The sequence below is a fragment of the Danio rerio genome, chromosome 14 (genome assembly GCF_049306965.1).
Source record: "Danio rerio strain Tuebingen ecotype United States chromosome 14, GRCz12tu, whole genome shotgun sequence".
NCBI lineage: Eukaryota > Metazoa > Chordata > Actinopteri > Cypriniformes > Danionidae > Danio > Danio rerio.
Genome location: NC_133189.1, coordinates 8,877,566 through 8,892,159, shown reverse-complemented (window position 1 = coordinate 8,892,159; position 14,594 = coordinate 8,877,566). Strand labels below are relative to the sequence as shown.

At 37.5% G+C, this 14,594-nt stretch overlaps 1 protein-coding gene across 7 annotated transcripts in view; it reads right to left on the bottom strand.

The window, feature by feature from the left end:
* nrg2b (neuregulin 2b) overlaps positions 1 to 14,594 on the bottom strand; it is a 166,490-nt gene that overhangs the window by 94,785 nt on the left and 57,111 nt on the right.

Genomic DNA, 14,594 nt, shown 5'->3' with positions numbered 1-14,594 from the left:
TATAGTACTATTTAGAGCTGTATCCTCCTTAAGAACCCTTTATGTGCTGAAATTGTTCTCTGTGTGAGTTCTTTTTTCCCGCCTTTTTGTTTTTCAAATCTGTAACTGACAAAGCAGCAGCTGCAGCTCATTACTGGTTTTCTGGAGCTCAGATTTAAACTACCAACACAATCTCACGACCATTTGTAACCTTTTGATTTAGTGGCTAACTCGTATAAATTTGTACGATCTTATTCATATAACTGACCCTTCACTAAGCCCCACCCTCCTTAGATACTGTTGCTCCGTCTGTCAAGTTTTTGTGCCTTCCACGTCTATTACAATATGTATGCGCCGATGTCAGACATTGCCAGGGATATAATTAGTCATTTTTGGCGAACAGGTGAGATATCCGAGAAAGCCAGACAAAAAAGGACTGCAGTATGCCTTACAGGGGTATATTCACCACATAATAGACAACCATTCAACTTTTTAGTTTGTGGACAGCAAGATAGGTGAGTTTTAAAATAATCTAATAATAACTAATTAAATGGGATTTCTCTTTTTTAGGCAAAAAGCCTGATAGATTAATTGTTGTGCAATGAAATGTAGCGTTACTAACCGACGAGGAAACATGTATGGACAGTGCTTCTACATAATTCATTCACAGAAAGAACAACAAGAAAGGGGAGATTGATGGATTTGTGCTGAATATTAGCATCATTGACCCATAACAATGTACAGAGCCTATTACTGTCTGTATATTTGTGTGATTTTATACTGTTTCTTTTCTAATTTTATATCTAGTTAAGTAGAAAAGATAAATAAATCAAAATATAAATAGCAGAAGTTAACAAATACATTTTCCCTACAAGCAAATACTGTATTAATCTGACACCCAGGGGCATAAATCCCGACCTTCTTGCTCTGAGGCGATCGTGCTACCCACTGCACCATATTATGATTTAAATTTTTCTTAAGTTGTTTCAATTACTGTCCATTTTGCTACTTTTGGTCCTCATAAACACCTGTACACAAGTCATTACTGTATTTCAGAAGCTGCTATATAATATCATCTGCAAAGAGAGAAAATGTTGCTCAGTTATACTGAAATATTAATAAACATTGTAACAAAGACATCTTGGCTAAAAGAAGGCTACATTAGTGCTTTCAATGAAAATTTAATCGACTTCTAACAATAGTCTAGCAAACAATAGTTCTAACAAAATAAACTAGATGTTAAAAAGAATGACTGCACATGTGTCTAACCTGTCTATTTAAAAACTAGTCAAGTTTTTCCATAGTTGTAAAATTATAGATAGTTAATATTTTTCATGACTGCTAATATTTGATAGTAGTTCAATCATTGACAATCAATTATAATCCATTTAATTATAAGATTCTCACTTTACTGAAGCAACTTTGTGCTTTGTAGCTTACATTTGTGCGCAACGTATAATACATTTTGTTGCACATGTCAGATGGCAAATCCACTAGAGGGAGCTGTCTAAATGTTTGTGAATATGAAATATGTTACATAGGATACGTTTTGTTGTATGTCACAGATACACATCTTTGTAGTACACATCTGTGAGAAGGCAGGGAACAATAAAACACCTTTAAAATGTATTTCATTTAATGTCAAGGCGACTTTTACAAACATATGAAACTAAAATAACTAAAGATAATAAAAGCTAGACAAGGTGACAAAAAGAGAAGAAAGTGGATGAAAAATAGACAAAAGAATTGTGGAACTTGTTGAGGAAAGAAAGAAAGAAAGAAAGAAAGAAAGAAAGAAAGAAAGAAAGAAAGAAAGAAGGAAAGAAAGAAAGAAAAAAGAAAGAAAGAAAGAAAGAAAGAAAGAAAGAAAGAAAGAAAGAAACAGGCTTACGTGCATGTTGAAAGACAGAGGCAGACCAGAGGATGAAGAGAAGCAAACAGAGGAGTTGGAAAGAGAAAAGAAGTGAGAAATGAAAGAAGGTGTGAGAGATTAATGGGCCTCATCTTCCTGCAGTTTACCTCGGTAAAGTAATCGACCTTGCAATGAGAAACAAGCTCAATATTGTAAACTAGAGCAGTATTAAAAATACATTACATTTAGTGCAGCAAATAATAATCACAGTTCACACACAAACACACACACACACATTAACAAATCAGGGTTTATTTTGTGAAAACAACCGGCTAGACGTACATTATCCCACTTTTTACAAAGCTGCTTGCTACACTAAATATTGATCTGAGCTGTAATAATTTATTTACTCTTTAATTAAATGTAAAGCTGACAGAAAAAATTTGTCACTAATTAGTCACAAAATGGCAGCAAAAAAAGCAAAAAAAAACAACAACAAAAAAACGCAGCATTACAGACATAATATACCTTGTTATGTTGTAATTAATCAGAATTAATTATTCCAGAAAACAATCTAATAAAAAAATAATGACGCAGCTACAGAAAGCTTATTCAGACATTTTTTTAAATAAAATTATTTCCTTCTTAATATCTATATACATTTTAACCATCAAATTGATTGTCAGTAATGTTTTCTTTTTTGTTTTTAGTTGAACAGAACATGTGTGACCTACTTTTCACAGTGATGATTTGCAGCGGATGCCCTTCCAGCTGCAACTCATCACTGGGAAACACCCATACACACTCATTCACACACATACACTGGGGACAATTTAGCCTACCCAATTCACATGTAGCTTGAACTAGTAGTTGTCTTGAACTGTGGGGGAAACCAGAGCACATGAAGAAAACCTGCGCGAACACCGGGTGTCAGGGTAGGTGAGGGGAAATGGGGAAAAAGGAGCGAGGACTCAAGTGCAGGAAAAATGGGTATTTATTAAATAATAAAAATAAAATAAAATGCAAAATAAACTACCCCGAGGGGGAAAACATTAACAAAACAAATACATACACATACAAACAGGACTGGGCAGACTGGCAAGGATGAGGACTGGAAACACGACAGGACAAGACTTCAAACAACAACATGTGATGACGAACTGGCACAGGACAGCAAAAGTGAGGGGTATATAAACTGTAGAAAATTAACACAAACAGGTGAACACAATTAACTAATAATGGGTAAACAAGGAGGGTGGGACAAGACAATAGAGCGCATGACACAGCGAGAGAACTCATTAACCGCATGTTCATGACAACAAACACAACACTGAAGCACACGACAAAAGCACGTGACCACAATGTAAACACCGAGCCACGTGCTTTGACAAGAGACGCAAGACACGAGCACACGATAGATAAACACCTTACCGTGCGCTCACACATAAGCAACGCGCATGCTTCATCTCAGCGCCAACCAAAACTGAAACCAACTAGACGGAGGCGCCGAGAATAAAGCAGCGCGCTGCTGACAGAACAAACACAAACACTAGTACAAGAGCGCGCGCGTCTGAGGGACGCAGAGCGTGCGCGGCCACACTCTGCGTACACCCACGACGGCGCGCGCGCACAGAGACAGAAACAGGACCAGACATGGAGTAGTGTCAGAGCTCTGCCACCAAAACAAGAATTTACAAGACCAAAGTGGCAGAACCCTGACACCGGGAGAACTTTCAAACTCCACACAGAAATGCCAACTGACCCAGCTGAGGCTCAAACCAATAAACTTCCTGCTGTGAGGTAACAGTGCTACCAACTGAACCACCACACCATTTGTGATTCTCATTAGACTTATAATTAACAATAATTTTATTTGTGGTGCAATACAATGCTTATTGTTGAAATTAAGTTAAAAACATTAAAGCAAATTCTATTTTTATAAAAGGATTTAGGAGTATTTAGTGTTATAGTTTAAGGGCTCTATTTTGACGATCCAATCACAAATTGCAAAGCGCCTGGCATAGACGCAATAAGGACATGTCAGAATCCACTTTTGCTATTTTAAGGACAGAAAAATCCACTTTGAACCATGGCGAATGGTCTAACAGGGTTGAGCTTGTTCTCTTAAGGTTATAGGTGTGTTTTGAGAATAAACCAATCAGAGTTTCATCTCCCATTTCCTTTAAGAACCAGTAGCGCCGCGCCATAAGCGTATTTGCTATTTTCATGACGGACTTTGTAAGTGGAAAAACTGAACACTTAACTAGCGATAAAACAGTTAAACAGAGCATCTACAGCGCGTGAATGAGAGATGAGCCTCCTCATTCTTTACTTTCGCTTTGACTCTCATAGATATGGAAACGTGTAGTGCGCACAGACATCCAGTAGCCTATACATAATTAATTTTGTTTGTTAAGTGCAAAGATTTGTTTCAAAACTATTTCTAAATTCAGTTCTAATTTCCAGCAAACGAATAAATGAACAATAATAACGAAGTGTGGTCAAAAAACTGAGTTATATCCTAAAACACATGCTGTGCCTTATTTGGTCTAAAACCTGACAGGTGGACAAATCTAAGCTTGTTTTTAATAAAACAAATATAAATATGGATATAATAAATAATACTGCTAATAATGATAACATTATACAAAAGCAAATTGTTATGAATAAACTGAAAAGCCCCCCGAGATGAAGAAAGCATGAAAGTATACTTTTTATATTTGTGTAGGCTAGAAAATAAAATTTTTTGCAACATTTTAATCCTTTAAGTCTTTGTCATTTGTAAAGATATTTGCGTATTGCTGTACATCCTGTGTGTATTAAGCAATGTGTAAGCAAGGCGCACAACTAACGCGGTCTGGGCTGGACAATAGACCAGCTTTGATATGATCTATTGAACCGTCTATTTAAGTTCCTCAAAATAGCAATGTGCCTCAACACGCCTCCTTTTTTAGACCAGAACGCTTATGGGTGCACATATGAATGCAAAAGCATTTGCTATTTAAACAGCATGCTGCAAAACGTCAAAACAACTACTGCGCCGAGTTGGAACTAGCAAACAACAATTGCGTTGCGCCTTGCACCGCCTTGCGCCGGGTGTATGATAGGGCCCTAAGTCTAATTTGCATACATACATACATACATACATACATACATACATACATACATACATACATGTACTGTAAGTACACTGTTAACAATTTCCTGTAGAATCTACAGTACTACTGGCAGCAATTCGCCAGTAACATACTTGTTAATCAATTACAGTAAAAATACTGTATTTACATTTACAGCACTATTTATCTTTCTGTGTATGTATTTACAGAATTATATATTTACTGTAAAATGTACAATAGTTTTCCAATGCAAGTTAAAAATACAGTAACACTGAATAACTGTCCTAGAGTATAATACAGCTCATATTACAGTTAAATACTGTGTAATTTACAAAAATCCTTAACAGTGCATTGACATACATATATGCATGCATACATATACATACTTATATACATACAAATAAGATGATGACTATCATACATTTGTTTCATGATTTATGGAAGAAATATAATTCAGTTTAACCATAATTTATATGCCAAAAAATATACAATATTTCATCAATTAATTGATGTCATATTAAAAGATTCACATACCAAGGATCCCAGCTCCAAAATATTATTTAATTTCCAATTTAAATCTGAATATTTTAAATACTGTTCTTCAACCACTAAGTTTTACCTATTTGTCAACTATAAGTACTTAAATTATAAATCTTACATTTTATATTATTTAAGGTTATCTAGTACATTATATAATGTGTTTTAAATTATTTAAAGGAATATTATATTTAATTTATAGCGCATATATTATTTAAAGACATTTAATAATTATTTATACATGCATTACACAGTCATGAAAACATAGTAATTACACATGAGATTTAAAAAGTCAGCAGTATATGAAAACACAATACACATTTGTTTTCTTTCTTTTTGTATTGAGCTTATTATTGTAAAAGGAATCCTCAAGAAGGACCTGAGGTACAGATTTGAGCTGAATACTGTTTAACTGAGTGTGGCTCCATCTGTGCTCTCTCTCTCTCTCTCTCTCTCTCTCTCTCTTCACAGCAATACTTCATTCTGTCACATTCAGTCAAATCACACCTTCTCGTCTCCAGATGCTTCTGACACGCACACACATACTTGTGTGTACACTGTATGTGTATATATGTTTTACGAGGACTCTCCATAGGTAAATAACTGTATATTTTACAGCAAAGGTATACATAAACACATGCAGAGCAAGATAAACGGTGCTATAAATGTAAATACAGTATTTTTGTTATAATTTTTGTTGATTTACAGTAAGTTACTGGTGAACAGCTGCCAGTAAGTAGTAACTGTAGATTCTACAGGATATTGTTAACAGTGTAACTTGTAATTCTGTTCATGCGGAAATACAGGAAGAGATCTTTACATTTCAAAGAGAGACTCGCGACTGATTGCTCGGTTAACTTAAACCCAGAACTGCACAGTGAAAAAACCTTATTCTGAGTCCATCCAATCAGCTGCACTCATCAATAACAGCCAATCTGCTGCCTCGGCATTTCAGGCCACACTTTACCAAGAATCCAGCACTTCATTTGATCAGACAGTAAAACCACAGTCAGGGATCTGATGACAGAGAGAGACACAATCTAAAGGATGAAGGCCATTTTTGAGGATTAATATACTGTTATTTCATTTATTCATTCCATTTGTAATGTTCAGAGCAGTGTCGGGTTACTTACTTCAAAAGAAATAACTAATTGTTTTTAAATAGTTTTTTAAATTATTATATCTGAAAAGTTTTAAAAATACACAAAAAATTTCAACACAGAAATTAAACTCCTATTTTTTTCTTCATTTTATTTTCTTTATTGATATGCTTCTTTAATAATAATTATTAATATAATAATTTGAAACTGCCCCTTTTAGGCTTTGATCATAATTGTGTCATTTTGGTGACTGTTGCTTTAAATTTAAATAACTTTTTAGAAGAGGGCGGAGCTACAAAACCCTATGTGTCAGCAAAGTGGCAGATTCAAAAACAGTTACATCCTTTGCTAATGAGGGAGTGATTGTCACTAATGGGCGGGGCTTTCCTCCTCTGATGACACGAAGGGAAAATGTCAATCAAAGGCTTTGTTTACATTGCCAAAGCGAACCAATTCCGTTTTTTCTGGTTTTTCTGAACTGGTCTCTGGGCCTGCAGCTTCATAATGTTGCCCACCAGACCTGGGTTTTTCTCGTACCAACAAATTCCTCTGAATGGTGGAGGACACCGTATATAAACCATAAGTGCAAGCTGCAATGACGGCCCTTTCCCTCCTCCTCCGCCTTAAACATCATTTTAACGTTGGGTGAACTTCACATATTTCAAATACTTATGATTATAAACAAGAAAAGAATAAACGATCAAATTAAATTGTTAAAATAAAGGAGAAGCAGATCGGTTTGACTGTACAAGGGAAATACCTTCACACTGCAGGTGCTAAATCACCCGCACCTCGTTGAGAAGAGTAGGGAAGGTACAGTATGGACAAATGACAGTCTATAAATATCTCCAGTAACACACAAAAAATTGCTAGATTCGTCGCTAGTCGCTCTTTTGAAAATTTGTCGCTAACGGGGTCTGAAAAGTCGCTAAATCTAGCATCAAAGTCGCTAAGTTCAATAGAGTCTGGCTACAGATTTGTACTTGCACCTCCAGGCTTGCAAGCTTGCACTTGCAGGCTCAGGCAACCGTGCTTCCTCTGCAAGTGATGCCATTAACAATCGCCACCTGTTTCAACTTGCATGAAAGTCCTGCTGTAATTTAACTTAAGGGTGTGTCTGAGGCAGAAAAATATCTCTGAGGTAACGGATTTCATTAAGATCGTTGCAACAGACTTCTTTTCTGTCACCCTTACTCAAGGGCCTTTTTTTTAAGCATTTCACTGTAAATTCTGGCAACATACGGCGACGGGCGCCACAGTTGCTATAGTTACGTAAACAGATCGTAACGAACTTCGAAAGCTTGCCTTACAACAGCTCTACCGTAATGTTACACATCATCTGTGTCGCTTTCTTTCCGTTAATCGATTCAAGATGTTCCCTTATTCAGTCGATCTCGACATCATGTTTGGAGGACCTATAAAACTGGGCTGGGATCATGTAGAGACTGTTAAAGCTGCGCTGCAACTGTGATTTCAAGTGGATGCACTTCTGCGCAGATGTGCTAACTTGTCAAAAATAGTTATAAAGAATAGTTTGCCAAGTCGTTAAAGAATCATGGCTGTAAGTCCATAATGTGTAAAATACTACAACCCCTTAAAATGTTTAAAATAAAAACTAAAATTCAAATTTGCCTGTTTTTTTTTTTTTTTCATAACAGTGAAAGAATACTTTGTGTGTATATTTAGACCTGATAGTTGATATAAATAAATAATAAGCTTTGCTGGTATGAATGTTAATACTAACTTGCTTTGGTAAATTTACATCAAAGCATATAATCATGTGATGAATATACCTACTGCTTTTTGGGGTGGGGGTCTGTCATGGTGTACAAGTAAAATTATTTGACAACGTCGTCACTGTCAATGCAAACGAACTGGAAACTTACATTTGGTTTATTTGTGTGGATTTCAAGTGACTTGACAGGTGTAGGTGTCGATAGTAAATTACGTCACTTGCATAGGAAGTGTGGGTGCCTGAGCGTGCAAGCCCGAGAATGCAAGCCTGAAGATGTGAAACTCTGCAGCCAGACCAGGGCGGGAGTGGGACTCTTTTTCAGCCCTGGAGTTTCAAGACTTAGACCGGCCCACCTCAGTTCACCACTGACCATATTAAAATAAAATAATTTCCAATTCAGTTTCTAATTACACTATCATGTCTTTTTTTTTGAGAAAACAGCTGCTTTAGAACTTCAAATGTTCAACAACCCTTACAGTATTATATGTCTTAAAAAAAAAATGTTACTCAGACGAAGACCAAACCCGTGCTAACCACTGTACCACAACAGCTGTACATTGAATGGTGACTTATCTAGTTATATCATCATTAACCTGCAGGCTGCATCTTGCTCACGAGGCTACGAGAAAATAGATAAAAAGAGCAGAGCTGCGGTAAAATAATGAATAAGGAGGCTGTGGTCAAGTAAATAAATAAATAAATTTTAAAAAGTGTGACTGCTGAGAGCAACAGATTCTGGAGCTAGGGACACCGGCCCTCGCGGCCAAAAAAACGGACCGGCCCACCGGGAATTCTCCCGGTCCTCCCGATTAGCCAATCCGGGCCTGAGCCAGACCCTTCTTGCTACGTTGGCAACACTGCCCGCCTTTACGCATGCACATGAATAAAAACACATGAATTAAATATGATCACAATTGATATGGTCACAATTAAAAGAACGTGTATACAGACATGCAAAAAAATCTGATATAGCCAACAAATCAGAATTGGCCATTAAGACCTGACAGTGTAAACGGGGCCAAAGTGTTTTTATGGAGTGTGATTATAAAAAAAATTAATCAATCATTTTTTACCATTATAAGCTGATAATAATCACAGACTGTTGCCACTCAACTGTGTTAAAAACCCTTATAAAAGTGATTTTTGCATAGCTACCCTTTAAAGTAAAACGCTTGTGCTAATGTGATTTTAATCTATAAAGCATTTCTCCATTTTACTTGGGCTTTTACCACATTTCTGAACTGAAGTTACAAGAAAAGACTCCGACTAGACTACAACTGTGGATCAAATACAGTTCTAATGTTTATAAATATCACTTTTGCATAAATCACCAAACTCTCAGAGACACAGAATAGAAGTAGAAGTCTGTAACAATACGACAGAATTCATGCTCATCATCCAGTAGACTTCAGCTTGATCAGTGAACCCAAGTCTACACACACATACACACACCTAACAGTGACAGCTCACATGAAAGATCATCTTTTCGGCCCAACACTCCTTCAGTTTGCTTTGATAGTTCTGGAAGTCTTTTATTAGAACTAATATTTCCGTCCCTATTTCCTCTCTTTCTTCCTTCTTCCACAAAAACAAGACCTATGTGATGAAACTGACTGTCTGTCTATTCTACAAGATCAGACCGCTTTCTGCAAGTGTTCAGGGAAAACAGCCGTCCCTGCCTTTCAAAACTAGTTTAACTTCATAACAAGCAAGTGAAAAAAAAAATCGAGATTGGAGAATCCAGACATTAAAGTTTAATGAAAACACAAATGGATCTAGAACAGTTAACATTTATTAAACTGCAACATTTGGTGGGCTTTGGTGGTAGTGAGCCATTTATTTTTTTTTTTAGAGATCTCCTCTGCACAACAAAGCTGCAATTAATTTATTGAAAATAAGTAAATTAATAAAATATATGTGTGGGTGTTATGGTGGCACAGTGGGTAGCACGATCGCCTCACAGCAAGAAGGTCGCCGGTTTGAGCCTTGGGTGGGTCAGTTGGCATTTCTGTGTGGAGTTTGCATGTTCTCTCCATGTTGATGTGGGTTTCCTCTGGGTGCTCCGGTTTCCCCCATAGTCCAAACACATGCACTTTAGGTGAATTGAGTAGGCTAAATGGTCTGTAGTGAATGAGTGAGTATGGATGTTTTCCATTGATGGGTTGCAGCTATAAGGACATCTACTGTGTAAAACATGCTGGATAAGTTGGCAGTTTATAATGCTTTGTAAACTTTAAAATCATGCGTATCCTCACGGTTTGTGTCTCATTTTGTGAGCTAACTGACAACAACAGTTGTTCGCTCCCCTCCTTCTCCCCTGTTGGCCACTCCCACCCCTGCCCTTTGCTCGCAGAGCTCAACGCCCATTATGATGCATCTTTTGAACAAATTCTGAGGTAGACCTGAACCAAAAGTGTGGGGTGTCATGACCCTTTAAAATTATCGCTGGTTCTTTGGATTATTACAGAAAACTTATAATAGCCGTACATTTATCGACATGATTTTCAGCCACCAATTCTAAAATAAAATAAAAACTGTGTCAAACTTTATTTTAATTGAAAAGCAAATGCTTAGTTTGAGCTATACTCAACATATTCCAGTCACAGAAACAAAAGTGTACATTTATTGTAATAATAGCGTTAGATAAAGGCGCAAGGTTAATGTAAGAGTCTGACATCATTCAAGACATCAATGTGTGTGTGTATGTGTGTGTGTGTGTGTGTGAATAAAGCTGCAGAAGGTTGCAGTTGTGCATGAATGCTTTTGCTCAAATCAGCATTTTCTGATGGAGTTTTATCACCGACCACCCTTCTCTCTTTCTCCTTCAAGGTTCAAATGTACATCTGTCCAGCAGAGCTGTCTCACACATACACACACAGGCACACACACACTAAAGCACAAAGCTGTGAGAAAAGCTGAATGAAGGCCAGATGCTTGTTTAATATGACACCGAAAACATTAACGTCCATTAACACTTGCACGCAGGACCATTTGTCATATTCCACAAGAAATGCTTTGCATATTACAATGATTTCTAAAGGATCACGTAATGCTGAAAACTAATGATGCTGAAAACCCATCACAGAAATAAATCACATTTTAGAATATATTCAAATAAAAAAACAGTAATGAGATATTGTAAAAAATCACAATAATACTGTGTTTTTAATTAAGACGAGCACACGAGACCTATGAAAGAATTCAAACAAGAATAGAAATCTAACCAACTCTATGCCTCTATGCAATCGTCATGTCCCCTCATCGCTCTTGCAGATGACTCTCAGCTGAAAAGGAACCAGAAAAGACACTGGATCTTTTATTAAAAACAAAACTCATGTGAAGCAAAGCTTTAGTTAAACAAGGAAATCTGAAAACAAACCGGATGTTGCAATGTTAAATAAAGTGTGATATAAAACACAGTACTCTCCTCTGGGACGCTCGATAGAAAGCCAACATCAGATTGGCCTCATCCGGAATGGTGACGAGTCTGCATACAGACAGGAGGTGGAGCGGCTGGCTTTATGGTGCAGATACAATAACCTGGAGCTGAACTTGCTCAAAACAGTGGAGATGATAGTGTACTTCAGGAGAAACCCCCCTGCACTCCCCCCACTCACCATCATGAACAGCACTGTGGCTGCAGTAGATTCATTCAGGTTCCTGGGCACCACCATCTCTCAGGATCTCAAGTGGGACATTCACATAGACTCTATTGTGAAGAAAGCCCAGCAGAGACTGTACTTCCTACGTCAGCTGAGGAAGTTTAACCTGCCACAGGAGCTGCTCGTACAGTTCTACTCAGCTGTCATCCAATCCATCCTCTGCACTTCAATCACCATCTGGTTCGGCTCAGCTGCCAAAACCGACCTCGGTAGACTACAGCGAATAGTCCGGACTGCTGAACGTATCACTGGCACTACCCTTCCTACACTCCAAGAACTGTACTTTTCCAGAGTGAGGAAAAGGGCTCGCAAAATAGCTCTGGACGCCTCGCACCCAGCACACTACCTGTTCGAACTGTTACCGTCTGGTCGGCGCTTCAGAGCACCAAGCACAAAAACAGCCAGACACAGGAAAAATTTCTCTCGTCAGGCCATCTACCTTATGAACAGTTAAATATCCCCCAACTGTGCAATTAATATGTGCAATACTTCTCATACGCACTTGTACACAGCACCTTATGTCAATATACAATGCAATACTTTCTACATTCACATTTGTACACAGCACCTTATAACCTGTATATTTATTACAAATCTGTACATACAATTCAACATCCAGATTTCTTGACTAACTGCATCTCTGTTTAATTTTATCATCTTTTTTTATTTAGTGTCGTCACTTGTCACTTTATGTACACTGGAAGCTTCTGTAGCCAAAACAAATTCCTTGTGTCTGTGTGAAGCACACTTGGCAATAAAACTGATTCTGATTCTAATTCTGATTCAGATAAACAACAAACATAAATATTAAGAAATACTGCGATGTACAGCTTATAGCTGGAGAAACATTTATTGACAAAATTTGTCTGCTTTGCAAAAAAATAGATAATTTTACATAAAAATCTGAAATTTAATTGGAAGAGCAAAATCTGATGTTATAATATGAAATGTGTCTGCTGCAGTGCTGAGACGCCAACACAACCCCTCACCATAATCTGAAGAAAGGGATTGTTTACACCAAAGTTTGGCTTAAAAAAGAAAATAAGATGTTTAATCAAGGTTTGTTTGCATTCAAAATGTTTGTGAACTGCATTAATGTCAAAAAGACATCAAGCATGATGCCAAAAATGCAAATTGATTCGATGTCAAAACCTTGACATCTATTAGACCATTGAAGTTGCGAGGGGGAGCTTAAGCCTCTGATGTATTGTCAAAAGCCCCTGATATTTTGGAATATGTTGCACTTACACAAAAATAGGTTGTATATCATTTATTTTGTTATCTATGTATTTAAAATTACCACATACATCACGCACATTCCACTTAACGCAGCGTGTGTGTCGGGTAATTAAATAGTCAGCTGTTCAGCAGTACCTGTTTCTACTGGCAGGTGGGAGTGGCACTGTTTTCACATGGTGGTAAAAAATCCCGCCACTTCACTGTCAGAGGTAGAGGGACAGACAAAGGGAGGGAGAGACAAAGAGAGCAAGTAGGCCTCAAAGAGGCAGAGAAGATAGACTGCAGACGAGGAGAGGAGCAGAGCAGGAGACTGCAGACCAGGAAAAGACAGGCCAGGAAAATAGAAAGAGCAAAGTTTACCAGCTATTTTGTCTCTTCTTTGATCATGTGATCAAAGTCCAAATACTAAGACATTCAAACTGACCGATCAAAATGTGACCACATCATAAAACCCCCCAAAGTCCACACACCAGGCCGTGATTTAATCAGTATCTGCCTTTGGAATTTGTGTGAGCCTTTTTTGGGTAAAAATCTCATATAAACAAATGCATTTTATAATTTAGATCTCTAATTTCTTTTTTAAATTCTTGCTTTGAGGTGTTCTTGCTGTGCTAACCACTGAGCCACCGTGCCACAGCGGAATGAACCGCCAACTTATCCAGCAAGTTTTTACGCAGCGGATGCCCTTCCAGCCGCAACCCATCTCTGGGAAACATCCACACACTCATTTATACACACACTCATACACTACAGACAATTTAGCCTACCCAATTCAGCTGTACCGCATGTCTTTGGACTGTGGGGGAAACCGGAGCACCCGGAGGAAACCCACGCGAACGCAGGGAGAACATGCAAACTCCACACAGAAACGCCAACTGAGCCGAGGCTCGAACCAGCAACCTTCTTGCTGTGAGGCGACAGCACTATCTACAGCACAATTATTTCACAATATTTATAAATATTTCTCATTACAGTATTTGTACTGTAAACAACAGTACAATATTACAGTATGAGTACTGTATTCAGTATGAGCAAAAAAGAGAGATACAATCCTTCTCAGAGAATAAATTCATCTAATACTGCAGAAAGACAGAATACAATAGCAAACGCAGAACTTGTGATAGAAAGTTTCTATTTTTTTCTAAAAAAACAAGGTCAAACTGAACATGCCTACAACTGTTTTCAGTTTAGCTTCACGTCAGAGCTCAGATTTCATATCATTTGTCTCTTGAAAATAAAATTCTCCTCAGCATTTCAGTCATGTTTTCCAGGAAAAAAAAATCCTTAAAAAAAAGAAAGAAGAATTGAGAAGCAAAACTGCGTAAGACTTTCAGGAAATAAATCTTGAATTAAGTCTATCTGGCTCACCCCACT